The sequence below is a fragment of the Camelus bactrianus genome, chromosome 3, assembly GCF_048773025.1.
Source record: "Camelus bactrianus isolate YW-2024 breed Bactrian camel chromosome 3, ASM4877302v1, whole genome shotgun sequence".
In the NCBI taxonomy this organism is placed as follows: Eukaryota; Metazoa; Chordata; class Mammalia; order Artiodactyla; family Camelidae; genus Camelus; species Camelus bactrianus.
Window position 1 is genome coordinate 47,033,526 of NC_133541.1, and position 12,896 is coordinate 47,046,421.

At 38.2% G+C, this 12,896-nt stretch overlaps 1 long non-coding RNA gene across 1 annotated transcript in view; it reads left to right on the forward strand.

Moving 5' to 3' along the window:
* The window catches only part of LOC141576316 (uncharacterized), a 546,933-nt gene that overhangs the window by 361,285 nt on the left and 172,752 nt on the right, over positions 1-12,896 (forward strand). The window contains exon 7 of the long non-coding RNA XR_012504669.1: positions 5,182-5,288. This is a non-coding gene — a long non-coding RNA (uncharacterized LOC141576316). The remainder of the gene's footprint in view (positions 1-5,181; positions 5,289-12,896) is intronic.

Here is a 12,896-nt window from a genome sequence, read left to right on the forward strand (position 1 = left end):
AGCTTGGCCCAGTCCTGATAATCAGTGCTTAGGTGTCTGTAAGGCAGTGAATAGCTTCTCTCTATTTATTATTTCCCTAAAGAAGTTCCAGGTTTCTGAAAAGGACCAGGCTGTGGCCTTCCAGTGCTGTTTGTTCTTTGTTAGACTGAATCACCCATGACTATGTCCATGACAAACAGGTCCTACACCCAACTTCAGGTGTAGACTCCAGCCTTCTGGAGTACCTTATTTCTGTGAATAAAAAATTGCAAGATGAAAATCAGCAGTCTCAAGACTGCCTCTCTAATAGCCTGGCTAAAACAACTTAATCCTACAGTGCCCCTCACAGCTGTGTTTTTGGTCATGGAAGCTGAATTTGGGCCCCAGGTAGAAAAGTGTCGGTATTTATTTGTTGGTAGTGGTGATATCTTGTTTGTTTTGTTTTGCTAGTAAAGTGTCTTCTTTAAAAGAAAAAAAATCAATAAGGAAAGGGTGGGGTACATAAAAGTGAAGATGGTGATGATGGTAATAATGAGGCGGAGGAGGAGGAAGAGGAGATATCTAACCAGTATCAGGTAGTATTCTCTGTTCTTTGCATGTTATAACTCTGAATAGTTCACTAACAAATATATGAAGTTGTAAATGTTATCATCTATAATTTACAAGTGAGGAAATGAGGTAACAAGAGACAGGTTCATAGTGCACAGTTCACAGTGTACATATATAGCTAGTAGGATGTATGCTTAAAAGTTAGTCTCTCACCCACATTATTTTTCTGAAATAAATTCTAAGAAATTTGAACAGTTAAACACACTAAGTGAAATTAGAAAAGTACCTGGAGGAGAATTTTTTAAAAATATTTATGGCATGTCAGATTATGTGATATAAGACATTTTCTAGGCATAAATACAGAAGAAATCACAAACATATCTAAACAGCTATGTTTAACTTCTAATTGTCTAAAAGCATATATCCAATTAAGAAGCAATTTTTTTTAAAAGCCAGAAATATTCCTAATGGGTAATACCCTCAGTATGTAAAGTGTTTATAAGTCAACAAGAAAAAACAGTAATAACCTGAAAGATAAATGGTCAAAGAATAGGGATAATTCACAAAGGGAAAAGCAAACATTACCAGTGCTATATAAAAAGTAATAATAACAGCTATTATTTAGTTATTACTCTGGGCTGGAGACTGTGCTAAATATTTTAATTATCTTATTAAATCTCAAAAAAAAAAAAAAAAAAACTGCCATGCACGCCCAAGATCACACAGCTAGTACACAGCAAGATTGGGAGTCTAAGCCTAACCACAACTCTAAGCTCATTATTTAAACATAAAGCCATATTCCAGTGATGTGCTGGTGTTGGCTCATTCCCACTTGCTATAGTGCACTGAATATAACTCTTCCCAATTCCATGTTCAATTATGTCCTGTTGGTAGCTTGAAATAGGCTGTGGTGGGAGTATTTACACCACAGAAATTAGCATATGCTACAATGAGTCCCCCGAAGCTAATTATTAAATAGTTACCGACCTACTGTTTACTGTCTGCCTAAGACATCCTGGAATCAGTTCAGATTTAAGGACCTGAACACAGGAAATTTATGAAAGCACAAGTAATACTGCTGAACTGTTTTCCCAGATGTCAACCTCATTGCTCAAAGAAATGTGAACTAAAATGAGAGTTTGATACCATATTTGCATACAAATTAGTAAATATTAGAAGAGAACAATGGTAAAATAAATTGAGAGGTCAAAGGCACGTAAATTACTTCAGCCTTTCTAGAAAAGTATTTGGAACTATATATCAAGATTCTTTGAGAAGTTCATGTATTTCAATCTCATAATTCCACTCCTGAAAACCTAGGGGGAAATAATCAGTGATGTATACAGTAAAATGTGCATTAGGATGTTCATTTCAACATTGTTTAGAGTAAAAACTTGAAATCTCCCTAAATAGGATGGATAGTAGGACAACAGTTAAATAATATATGTGACAATCACATGATGAAATGTAATAGAATATTAAAAATTGTTTTCAAGTTTAAAAACATTGTGAAACTATATAAAATAATTCATATATTATTCAAAATATATATACATATTTCTATACATATATAATGTATACATTCAGATTTATAGTCAGGTCTTGTTTATATACCTCAGTAAAGTTTAGCATTTTTCTTCATATAAATCTTGCATATATTTGATAAGTGTGTCTGTATGTATATAATGTATGTATATATAATACAAATATCTATAATGCATTTATATATACTGATATTATGTTTTTAAAATTAAACAAATGGGAATATGCATCATGCTTACTGAATTGAAGACTGAATATTATAAAAATGCCAGTTCTTTAAATGTTAATTTATGTTTCATGAAATATAAACATAAAAAGAAATATCATGTACAGCTCCAGTAGAATTACTCTTCTTTGAACTTGGTTAAATGATTCTACAGTTCATCTGTAAAATTATGTGGGATTGTGAATGATTTTCTCATTTAGGAGTTTTACTTTCCAAACTTTATATGATGAGCACATATCGATTCTACATCTAAAAAATACTTATAATAATAGTATAAATGCTTAATACGTATTTAATAAGTACATAATGAGGTTTTTAGAATATGTATAGTCTTTTTATATACATGGATCTTGTGATGAGGAATAATGCGTATTATAATTATAATTACGTGTCACTGATCCCAAAGGGAGAGATTTTTCTGTTAAAGGATCTGGGGACACAGGAAAGATGCTATTATCTGTATGTCAGGTGAACATTTGTGCACACGCTATAATCAGGGTTATAATCTGTTCACTTGAAATCAAGATGGTGACCCTGCTGCTCTCTGAGAGTCCTTTTATATCTCTCATTACTGGAAGCTGACTGGAAACATCACACATTCATTGAGGCTTCATAGCTCCCATCTTCCAGAAACTATTGTCTTGGGTGTCTCACTTTGTACTCCCTTAGGGAAAGTACTGCTTTCAGCTTTAGGAGGTTAAAAATAAAACGCCTGATAATAAATCATCAGAGCATTTCTAAATTCTGAAAGTGTGACAGTGGCCTTAGGATTCCTGTCTAGATTAGTTTATTTTCCCCTAGAATGAACATTGAAACCAAATGTAAGTTTTGCAATAGAGGTAACCTTGTATACAGGAAATAGCATGGAATTTGAAATCCCAAGACCTGGTTTGAGTCACATTCTCCCCTCTGCCTAATTGAGTGGTGGAGAACAAGCCAGTTAACTCTACATTTTCCGCACATCATTCACTGTTTCATTCAGTCAACCAGTATTTATTGCCCTACTATGTATCAAGCACTGTCTTGGCACTAGAAATCAGTAAAGGAGAGAAGAAAAGCTCATGCCTATATAGATCCTACATTTTAATTGCAGACACAGACAACAAGGATCAAAATGACTAAATAAAGATAGTTAAAAGTGCTTGCAGAGAAATTAGCCAGGGTAGACGATAGATTGTATAGGGATGGAGAGGTGTGGATTGGAGAAGGAGGTTGATGTGATGGTCAGGGAAAGCCTTTCTGAAGTTACGATGTTTAAACAGAAACCGAACCTAAGGAAGTTAGCTCTGGGAAGACAAGGATGGGAGCCTGGAGATGAGAAGCCTAATTGTAAAAGCTCGGGGCTGAGGAGAGACCATCAAGGCCAGTGGAGCTAGAGTGAGTGAGCAAAAGGGGGAGCTGGTAGGAGATGAGGTCCAAGCGGTCACATTGACCTTACCTCCAGAGCCGTCCCAGAGACAAAACAATGTGTGAGCACAGCCACAGGGTACCCAATGACTCACACTACAAAGGTGAGCAGATACCAAGGAAATAGATCCCTGGTGTCCTTGTCCTTGTCCATAGCCACACACTTTGACCAAGCAGTAGAAGTCATGTGTTTGGACAAAAGGGAATTTGGCCACTGAGATTTCCCTTGGGAGGACTTGACTGCACCAGTCTATTTGGGGCTCAGAAGAGGCCATATTGTGTTCTATAAAAGGTGTTCACTTCCTGTGCAGAAGCCATCTGGGTTAGCAGCTGGCCAGGACCCACAGCTGGTCCCTTCATGCAGTAGGCATTTGGCACATGAGTGTGTACATCTGCCATTCACACTTGGGATGTCATGTACAAGAACAACTACCTGATAACACAAGAAATTGCCAGAGAAGCTTTCGTAATGCATGGAATAGTATAAAGAAAGTTTCATTTCTAAATGTATGTAGCGCTGCATGGGCAACACATCATTGTCCCTTTACCATGCCCTTTCCCTCTGGGCTCAACTGCATGTCTTGCATCCGATGTCGTTTCTCATCTGCGTAACACTGGGAGAGGTCTGATCACTAGAAAATGATGTGGGAAACCAGGCTCAGTCATAATCACTCTTTCCCACAGTCGAAAAGGGAGTAGGACTCACTCTGTTTAGCCTTTGACAACATAATGCAGGGTTGTCAGACTTGCCTCTCTTCCCAGACCATCACCTCCCTCCTGCTACTCTGCTATTAGTCTCGACCTCGTTGCTCTTTCTGCTGTCACTGCTCCTTTGCCTCCCTCTTTCTGCAGTCCCAGCTCACACTATACTTTCCTGGGGCCAATTCTCTGCCCAGAAGTGTGGGAAGAGGAGGGAAAGGCTGCTCAGTGTCTCGGTGTAGAAATACCTGCCTTTCCGCAGGCCTCCAGGCACCACAGTCCAAGAACACAGACTCTTTCATAAGCTTTGGGCTCACAAAGTGCATGTGAAACCTACACAAGTTTGAATGGGCTTGAAAGCTTTTCAAATATGCTTTCCCGTTGTTAATCTGCACATTCATCTGCACATCTGGCTCGGAAAATCTCAAGCCACAAGATCAGCTCTTCTTAGGGTGACTGGTTTGCCACTGTAATAAAGCCAAATGCGAACATGGGAGAAGAGATTGTGAGAGGCAACTCCTCTTTCCACTGGCTGCCCTTTGGGCAGGAGTTCTTCATTATGGAGATTTTTTGAGTTTCAGTTGCTTAGATAACACTTAAATTGGTCTCTCAATAAAGTGGGAGATGAAATGTTAGTCACCATCCCTCGACACTTCCAGCACATATTGCCTAGTACAGGTAACTGAACATAAAAGAAAGCCAGCCTCTCCAGTAGTCACTCATCTGGGCAAAGCCTTAGTGCTGAGCCAGAAATTAAAAGTGCCAATTCAATCTTCCAGGTCCCACCGATCTTCCTGGATTGGAAGTAGCTGCCACACTGCAGGCCACTAGGTGTTGGTTGCCAGTTGGAAAAGTCATCAAAAAGCTTTCTTGAAATGGTGATTAGGTAAGTCATTTGGATATTACTTTCAGCTCTGTCTGTTCTTCATACTGAGAGTTGATGCATTGGTTTCCCTAGGGCTGGCTCTTAAATCCACTAGATCTTGCTTTAATCATGAACGTAATTGGCTTTGTTTGTACTTAAGAAAATTACACTCCCTGAATCAATGATTGTTTTTTACAGGTTAAATCTGATAAAAATAATTTGTTAGGGTAGAATGAAAGGTCAGAGATAGACAATATTCCAGCAAGGCCTATGCTTCCTGGAGGACAGGAGCAGAAGGGTCCAGGTTTTGGGCTACCAGTGAGGGCTTCCCCACGTGTTCATTGATTATGTAAGTTCCTTCTCTAGGAATTTTTTTGTGTGTCAACAGCTTGTGGCTACACTCTTCTCTCACTCATTCTGCCACTATGTTAATACTTTCCTGAAATTTCAGTCTCTTGTTTGATGGTGAGACCACTAGGAGCACAAGCTCTGACTTTATAGATGTAGAGGCTTCCAACCTCAGTTCTTTTAGACATTTCCCCTTGTCCAAGTCATTCCAACAAACATTTACCAAAAGTCAGCTGATATTAGCAGTGAGACTATAAAGGTAAGTTCTGGTCCCTGCTGTAAGTGGGTCTTAGGATCTAGAATAAGAGAGACACTTAGCAGATAATTTTAATAATTTCAGTATAACATGTTAAATACTGAACTAGAAGTCTGCCCCCTGTGCTATGAGAATACAGAGAAGGGTGCCCACAGCACAGCCTGGAGGCTCAGCCTATGACAGATTATAACTGAATTGCGTCTCAAAAGATAAGCAACATTAAGATAATTGGGAATGGTGTTCCAAATAAAGGGACAAGTAGAAGCCAAGGCAGAAAGTCATAAAAATAGCACAGAGTCTGCAAGGAATCATAATCAGTTGATAATATTTAAGCATTAAGTATGAGTCAAGAAATAACAAATAATGAAATTTTAGGTAGGTGCCAAGCACCACAGGCCTTGTAGGCCAGGCAGAGGAACCTGAATTCTATAGATGACATGTAGCCTTTGGATGTATTTAAATGGGGAATGATGTCAGATTCAATTTTAGATGGATAATTTTTTGAAAGATTTTGAAGTATAGATCCAAGGGGATAATACTGAAGACTGGGAGATGAATTATGAGGCTACTGGGTCCAGTATGGAGCTGATGAGTGGGGATAAAGAGAAGATAAAGCTGAGAGATTCTGGATACGGTAAGGGTTGACTGGGTATTGGGGAGGTAAGGACGAATAAGTTGGGGTTAACTTACGTCTCTCCATGGTGATGGGCTGGATAATGGAACTATCAATTGGATGAAGCATTAGAGCTGAATGAGGATGTTTACAGGTATAATTACCATGTAAGTGGCAGTGGAACACAGCGATTCCAAGGTGCCAGAATCATAGATGCTGTATCTACTAGTGATTTGCAGGACTGATATTAGAGTTTCAAGGGTAGGATTTTTTAAGGTGCAGAAGCAGCTTAACCTGGAGCTGGGATAAACCTTCTGGAAAGAAAAAAAAAGTGAAAATATCCAAAGAAAATTCTCAGATTTGGAAATGTCATTAGTGATGTTCTCCCCTTGACCCCCAACCCTTGACATTTTGTAGTCACTGTATCATTAGAAATGTGTTTCCTTTAAGTCCACATTTCCACTGACAATACCACAAAAATGGATTCTTAAAGCATACCTCTCCTGTTTCCAATTTTTTCTGTGCAGTATCATGGAAAACTGGCCAGAATTAAATTTCCTTTCCACTCTGATTCTATCAGTGACCGTGTATATATCTCTATAAAAGCATACCTCGTTTTATTGCACTTCACTTTATGTGCCTCGCAGATACTGAGATTTTTACAAACTGAAGGTTTGTGGCAACCCTGCATCGAGCAAGCATGCCTGTATATATCTTTGTACATATGTACACCTATATGTATATACATGCAAGCATTTGTATGTACACATATTTCACTTAAGAATTAGAACTTACAAATTTTTGTGACTATAATAAAAAGCATTTGCATTTGCTTGTTCACGGAGATGAAAGCTCATTGGCTGTAGCCTTTTACCTCTTTCGTTCTCTTCCTTCCTAACTTCAGTTTTCCTTTGAAGATTTAAGTAATTTTATTTGAACACAAAAAGCATGTTTGACAAATAAATATTGAAGCTTACTGCCAGGGGTATGATTAGACAGGTGGCTGAACTACAATAGTTACATTTAAGTCAAAACTGCCCTTTGGACGAGGATTATCAACTGAAAATACAGTATAAGCTGTATATACAATCCTAAATTTTCTAGTAGTCATGTTTAAAAAAATAAAAAGAAAGCAGTAAAACGATTTTAACAATATATTTCATTTAGCCCAATGTATCCAAAATATTATCATCTTCACCTTTAATCAATATAAAGGTTATATAAATGACACTTTGTTTTCATAGGAAGTGTTCAGAATCTGGTGTGTGTTTTACACTTACAGCACATCTCAATTCAGATAACAAATTTTCACCTGAAACCCATGATCTGTATGGGTTATGCTGTACACCAGAAATTAGTACAAAATTGTAAACTGACTATTTTTTAATTAAAAAAATCAATTGATGGACTTCAAAGGTAATAAATACATACATGCATACATACATACATACATAAAATTTAAAAATTACACTCATGTATCCAAATTGTTGCAATCACCCTTAAAATGTCCTTAGTTGCTCTTTCTGCACTTAGAATGTTCATGGCCACGTGTGGCTTTCGTGTTGGACAGAACAGCTGTAGAACTTTACCTTTCCTTTCATTCAAATCTCCGAATGCTGTAACTGAACTTGAAGCCACTGAACATTTCTGAAAGATATTTATGAAAGTTTTAAAATCACTCAAGCCTTTAAGATCTCACCTGTAAGTTGTAGTTAATGGAGCTTTTAACCTATCTCAGTCAGGCTTCTGAGGGACTTACAGGAAAGATTAAAGATCTTAAGATGGCGAAATAACAGAAAACAGAAGCATTTGATCAAGAAGATATCTGGTAGGTGTCCTGTAAAATAAATCTGTGTCAGTTTTAAAACATGAACTGTTTCATTAAGTCTTTTTATAGTATGAAGGAGGTCTTGAAGGTAAGTAAAACTTTATGGTAGGTTTTGTTGTTGTTCGGTTGGTTGGCTGGTTGTTTGGTTGTTTTATTTTGTGTCCAAATATATGATCTTAGAAAATTCACAAATTATCATCTATACTAAGAAAAATGCTCCAGTATGAACCTTGTGACCCTCAGAAGTTAAGAATTCTTATTAGTATGGTGAATCTAGCCTAAAGTTAAAGCTAGCTGATCACCTCTGTACCAACACGCACGCACGCACGCACGCATGCACGCACACACAATTATACTTCCAGACACGTGAGGCTTCAGAGCAAAAAACTTCCCTAACAAAGGCCAGCAGATGTGTTTAGACCCTATTGTTTCATCAGAGCTTAGCAGTCAGAGGGATTGTTTTGTTCCATCAAATATGTTTAATTTTTGGCAAAGGTGGAGGGGTGAGAGACCGAGAAGCAAGGAGTCATTGCTTCCTTCTCCTTCTCTCTCAGTGAACTCCAGTGGGATGAGCCTGGCAAGAGTGGAGCCTGAACACCCTTGCACTGTGAGCCAATGTGTGGGGTCTGGAATGGAAGGGAAGAAAGAGGAGGTGATGGGCGGGTGATTCCAGGATCCCACAGGCACCTCTTGCCCTACCCCTCTTCCTCCTCCATCGTTGGTGCTCAAGGTTCACCTCTGATCAGTGATTATTGAACAGATCTCTTGTCTTAGGCATCTTATGACACATCCTAAGAAACCCTGGGCTTTCATTTCTTTAATTTTTTGAAATGTTTCAGACTAGCTCTCAGAGTCTGAGGTCCACTGTCCTATCTCCCCCTCCACTAATGTATCATTTTCTAACTTTTTTTTTTTTGAAATTGAGCTCACGTTGTGTTTGACATTAACATTTAGAGAAAGCCAAACATTTCAGCTTCTTGACTGTGGTTTTCCTGGGTTTGAACACCAGTTCAGTTAAACATTATAATTTCTGGACTACCTGCTCTGTTTTCAGGCCTTGCTCGGAGCTTGGTGTCAAACATACTATATAAATCTCGAGTGAAGGGCAGAGGGGAACAAACTAGAAAATGCTAGACTATCTTCCATGCAAAAAGAGGGGTAATATAAATACTTATATGGCCAGATATTTCTTTTTAGACAAATTAGTAAGAGAGTATACATAATTTGGTTTTTGCTCTCAAAAGTTGCACTGGTGGTCTGGCTATTTGCATTCTGATCCTGTTACACACTGAGTGGATATTTTATGAGAATAAAGCCAAGAATGAACAGAAATCACACAGAGAAAATCTTGCTGGCTCTTTGCTTTGGACCTCTGACTGCTTCATCTGGGTCAAGGCTTCATTTAAAGACATTTAAGTAAATGAATCCACTAATTTATTTTTATCCCATTAGGAACATGGATGTGAAGTTCCATATCTCTTACTCATGGAGAATATTTTTCCATTAAATATCTAGCAACAACCCAAGTAAGGGACCCCACTGAAAATGCAGCATAGGCACAATTTGACATTTAAATCAGAGACTGATTTGAGTGGGAAGGTGGGGAGGTGGGGAGTGGCTGGCTTGAGCTGAAGGAAGAATAGGAGAGAAGGAGGAAGGCCCTTCTGTCTAGAGAAACCAGCCCCAGAGAAGAAACAGCCTCTGGGAGGGACATGCATCCATTTAACCCTCCTTCTCTCCAGTCATCTCTGCCACCGATGTCTAAATTCTCCTCTCCGTAGTCCTCACACCTCCTTCTGGTGTGAGACCCCTGTGAGAAGGTTATTTTACCTTGAGTGACTGACATAACAGCCCTCAGTGCTTTGAAGGGCCAGACACCTCTGTGGCAATTTAAGTGGCTATCTCTGGCCACCCAATCCACAGCCCTTTCCAGATAAGAAAAGATTACTGGTTGCTAACCAGGCCATCAGAGTAGGAGTAGAGTAAAAGAAAGAAAGCATTGAAGAGTTTGGGGGTAGGATTGACTTGTAAGATGTAACAATATGAAAAGGGAGAGAATCTTTTGTGATGGAGAATTGATATTGACTGGATTTCATCAGGATGTGATTTGCTGGTGACAGAAGCAGACAGCTGGTGTGGAATAAATGATTTACTAGAGAACTATGACCGTGTGAATCACCCCTGAAAAGCAGCATTGACTGCAAAATAGGGAGGCTAGGTGTGAATGTGGCTCCTTTCCCAGCGGTGTGATTCTGGGAAAATCGGCCCTCTCTGAGCATCAGTATCTTAATCCATAAAATAAGAACACTAGCTCAGATCATCTTTTACACTCCTTCAACTCTAAAATTTTTCTCTCCTCTTACTTAAAACCTTGAGAGGAAGAGGTAGGAGACTGTTCACTAAAATCTAAAATAGAAGTCTTGAATTTTCACCAATGGTCATTTATATGGTAGGGAGGGGCAAAGGGAAGTGTGTCTGTAGTGAATTAGTTTTGTCGATGCAGTGAACACTGGGGGAAATAACCTTACCTACCATGGTCATTAAAAAGAATAACAATATTGCCCTATATTTCGATTCATGTTACTCTTTGCAAAACAATTGCAAATCCACTGCCTTGTTTGACATTTACAAAAATTAAGAGATAGGCAGGAAATTGCAAATCTACTACCTTGTTTGATATTTACAGCAACTAAGAGACATGGGCAGGAAAATTATGCTTTTTACCAGTGACATTAAATTCAGAAAGTTTAAATGATTTTTTCAGAGTCACAGAGCTAGTTAGTGATGAGGCTGGAGCTAGATTTCGGGTCTCCAGAACCCTGGGGTTGGACCCTTTCCGATGCTTTTTGCATGATCTTCCCAGAAGTATCCAGAAACATGAGGAAGCTGCCTGAGTTGTCCCATCCCCAAATGATGTCAGAAGGAGATGCAGCTTCTCAGATTGGACTACACTTTTCTTTGGTTAACTTACAAATGTCTTTTGGTCAGGAGCCTCCAAAACAAGAGTGCAAACACCCTGGGATTGCACAGTTGATGCATTAGGGTGCAGAGGGGAAATAATAAGAAAAATTTTATTTATATTGATTTTGCATCACTTTTAAATTCTTTTTATATTTTTTTAATTCTCATTTATTATTGAAGTATAGTTGATTTACAATGTTAATTTCATGTGTACAGCAAAACAATTCAGTTATACATATACATACATATTTTTTAAGGTTCTTTTCCATTACAGCTCATTACAAGAAATTGAATATAGTACCCTGTGCTATACAGTAGGTCCTTGTTGTTTATCTATTTTATATATAGTGATGTGTATCTGTTAATCCTAAACTCCTCATCTATCTCTTCCCTCCCTTTCCCCCTGGTAACCACAGTTTGCTTTCTATGTCTGTGAGTCTATTTCTGGTTTGTAAATAAAATTTGTATTATTTTTTAGATTCCTTATATGTTTTATAAGACATGTAATATATTAGCACAAAGTATCAACATAAGAAGTACAGGAATCTAATTTATAAATGGGGCCATATGTTTTACTGATTAAATCCTTGATAAAAAATATTTGGAGACTATGCTTTAGAAACAGAGGAAAAAGCCAAGAGAATACAAGAAGGCATATGGCTATTCATTGGGGTCCCTAATTTTTTTTTTTAATCCCTTTTGAGGACTGGGGGAAGTGGGAAGGGCTGTGGAAAGGAGCAGGTTCCACCAGGATCTTGATGGAAATCCAGAAAAGTAGACTAACAAATGGAACTGCTCTTGCCGAACTGGGGCAGCTGGTCACATGCTTCCCACCAGCACAGAGTCTCCTTTGTTTCTCGTTCTCACACTGCGGCTCTTTGTCAATCATAATCAACAGTTCCATTCAGCTGTTCTTGCCACAACTTTTCTCCTGTCTTTCAAGTCTATTAGGCAATAAATGTAAGGCAGAACTTCACAAGCCTTGAAAAGATAAGGTTAAAAGGAAGAACAGTATGTCCTGATCAGTAAACCTACAGGTCCTTTCTAATGGAAAAAAAAAAAAAAAATCCTAGGCTACCCAGAGAAAATAACTGGGGAATTTTGATATTATTCATAGTTTATAGAGTAATCACCAACTGATTGTTAATGTTTTTCCCAAATCTTTATACTGTACTGGGAAATTTTATAAAATAGGGAAGGATTATGGTGAGAAGGTAGAAGATTATTGCCTCTCACCCTTGGCCTTCAGGAATGTAGTACATCTGGGATTATTGGATTTATTAACATAGAAATTATAAAGGAATGGCATGGAATATTAAATAAATGAACACTCATTATAATGGCAAGTAGGATGTTGTCTTTTCAGGTCAATATTTGGGACTATTTCAAGGAAAGAGAGAGCTGTAGAAAGGTGAAATGTTTCCTTTACATGTAAAAATAATAGAGAGCAAAAGGAGTCCACCTAAGATTATGGTCACAGTATGCACATGCTGTTGAACTGCTTTCTTTACTTGTAGTCACTGGGAGACGTTAAAGGCACCAGATCACTGTCACGGTATCTTGTATCAGCAGAGACCATAGACCTCATCTCACTGAAGCCTGGTGGGTATAACCCAGGCTTGC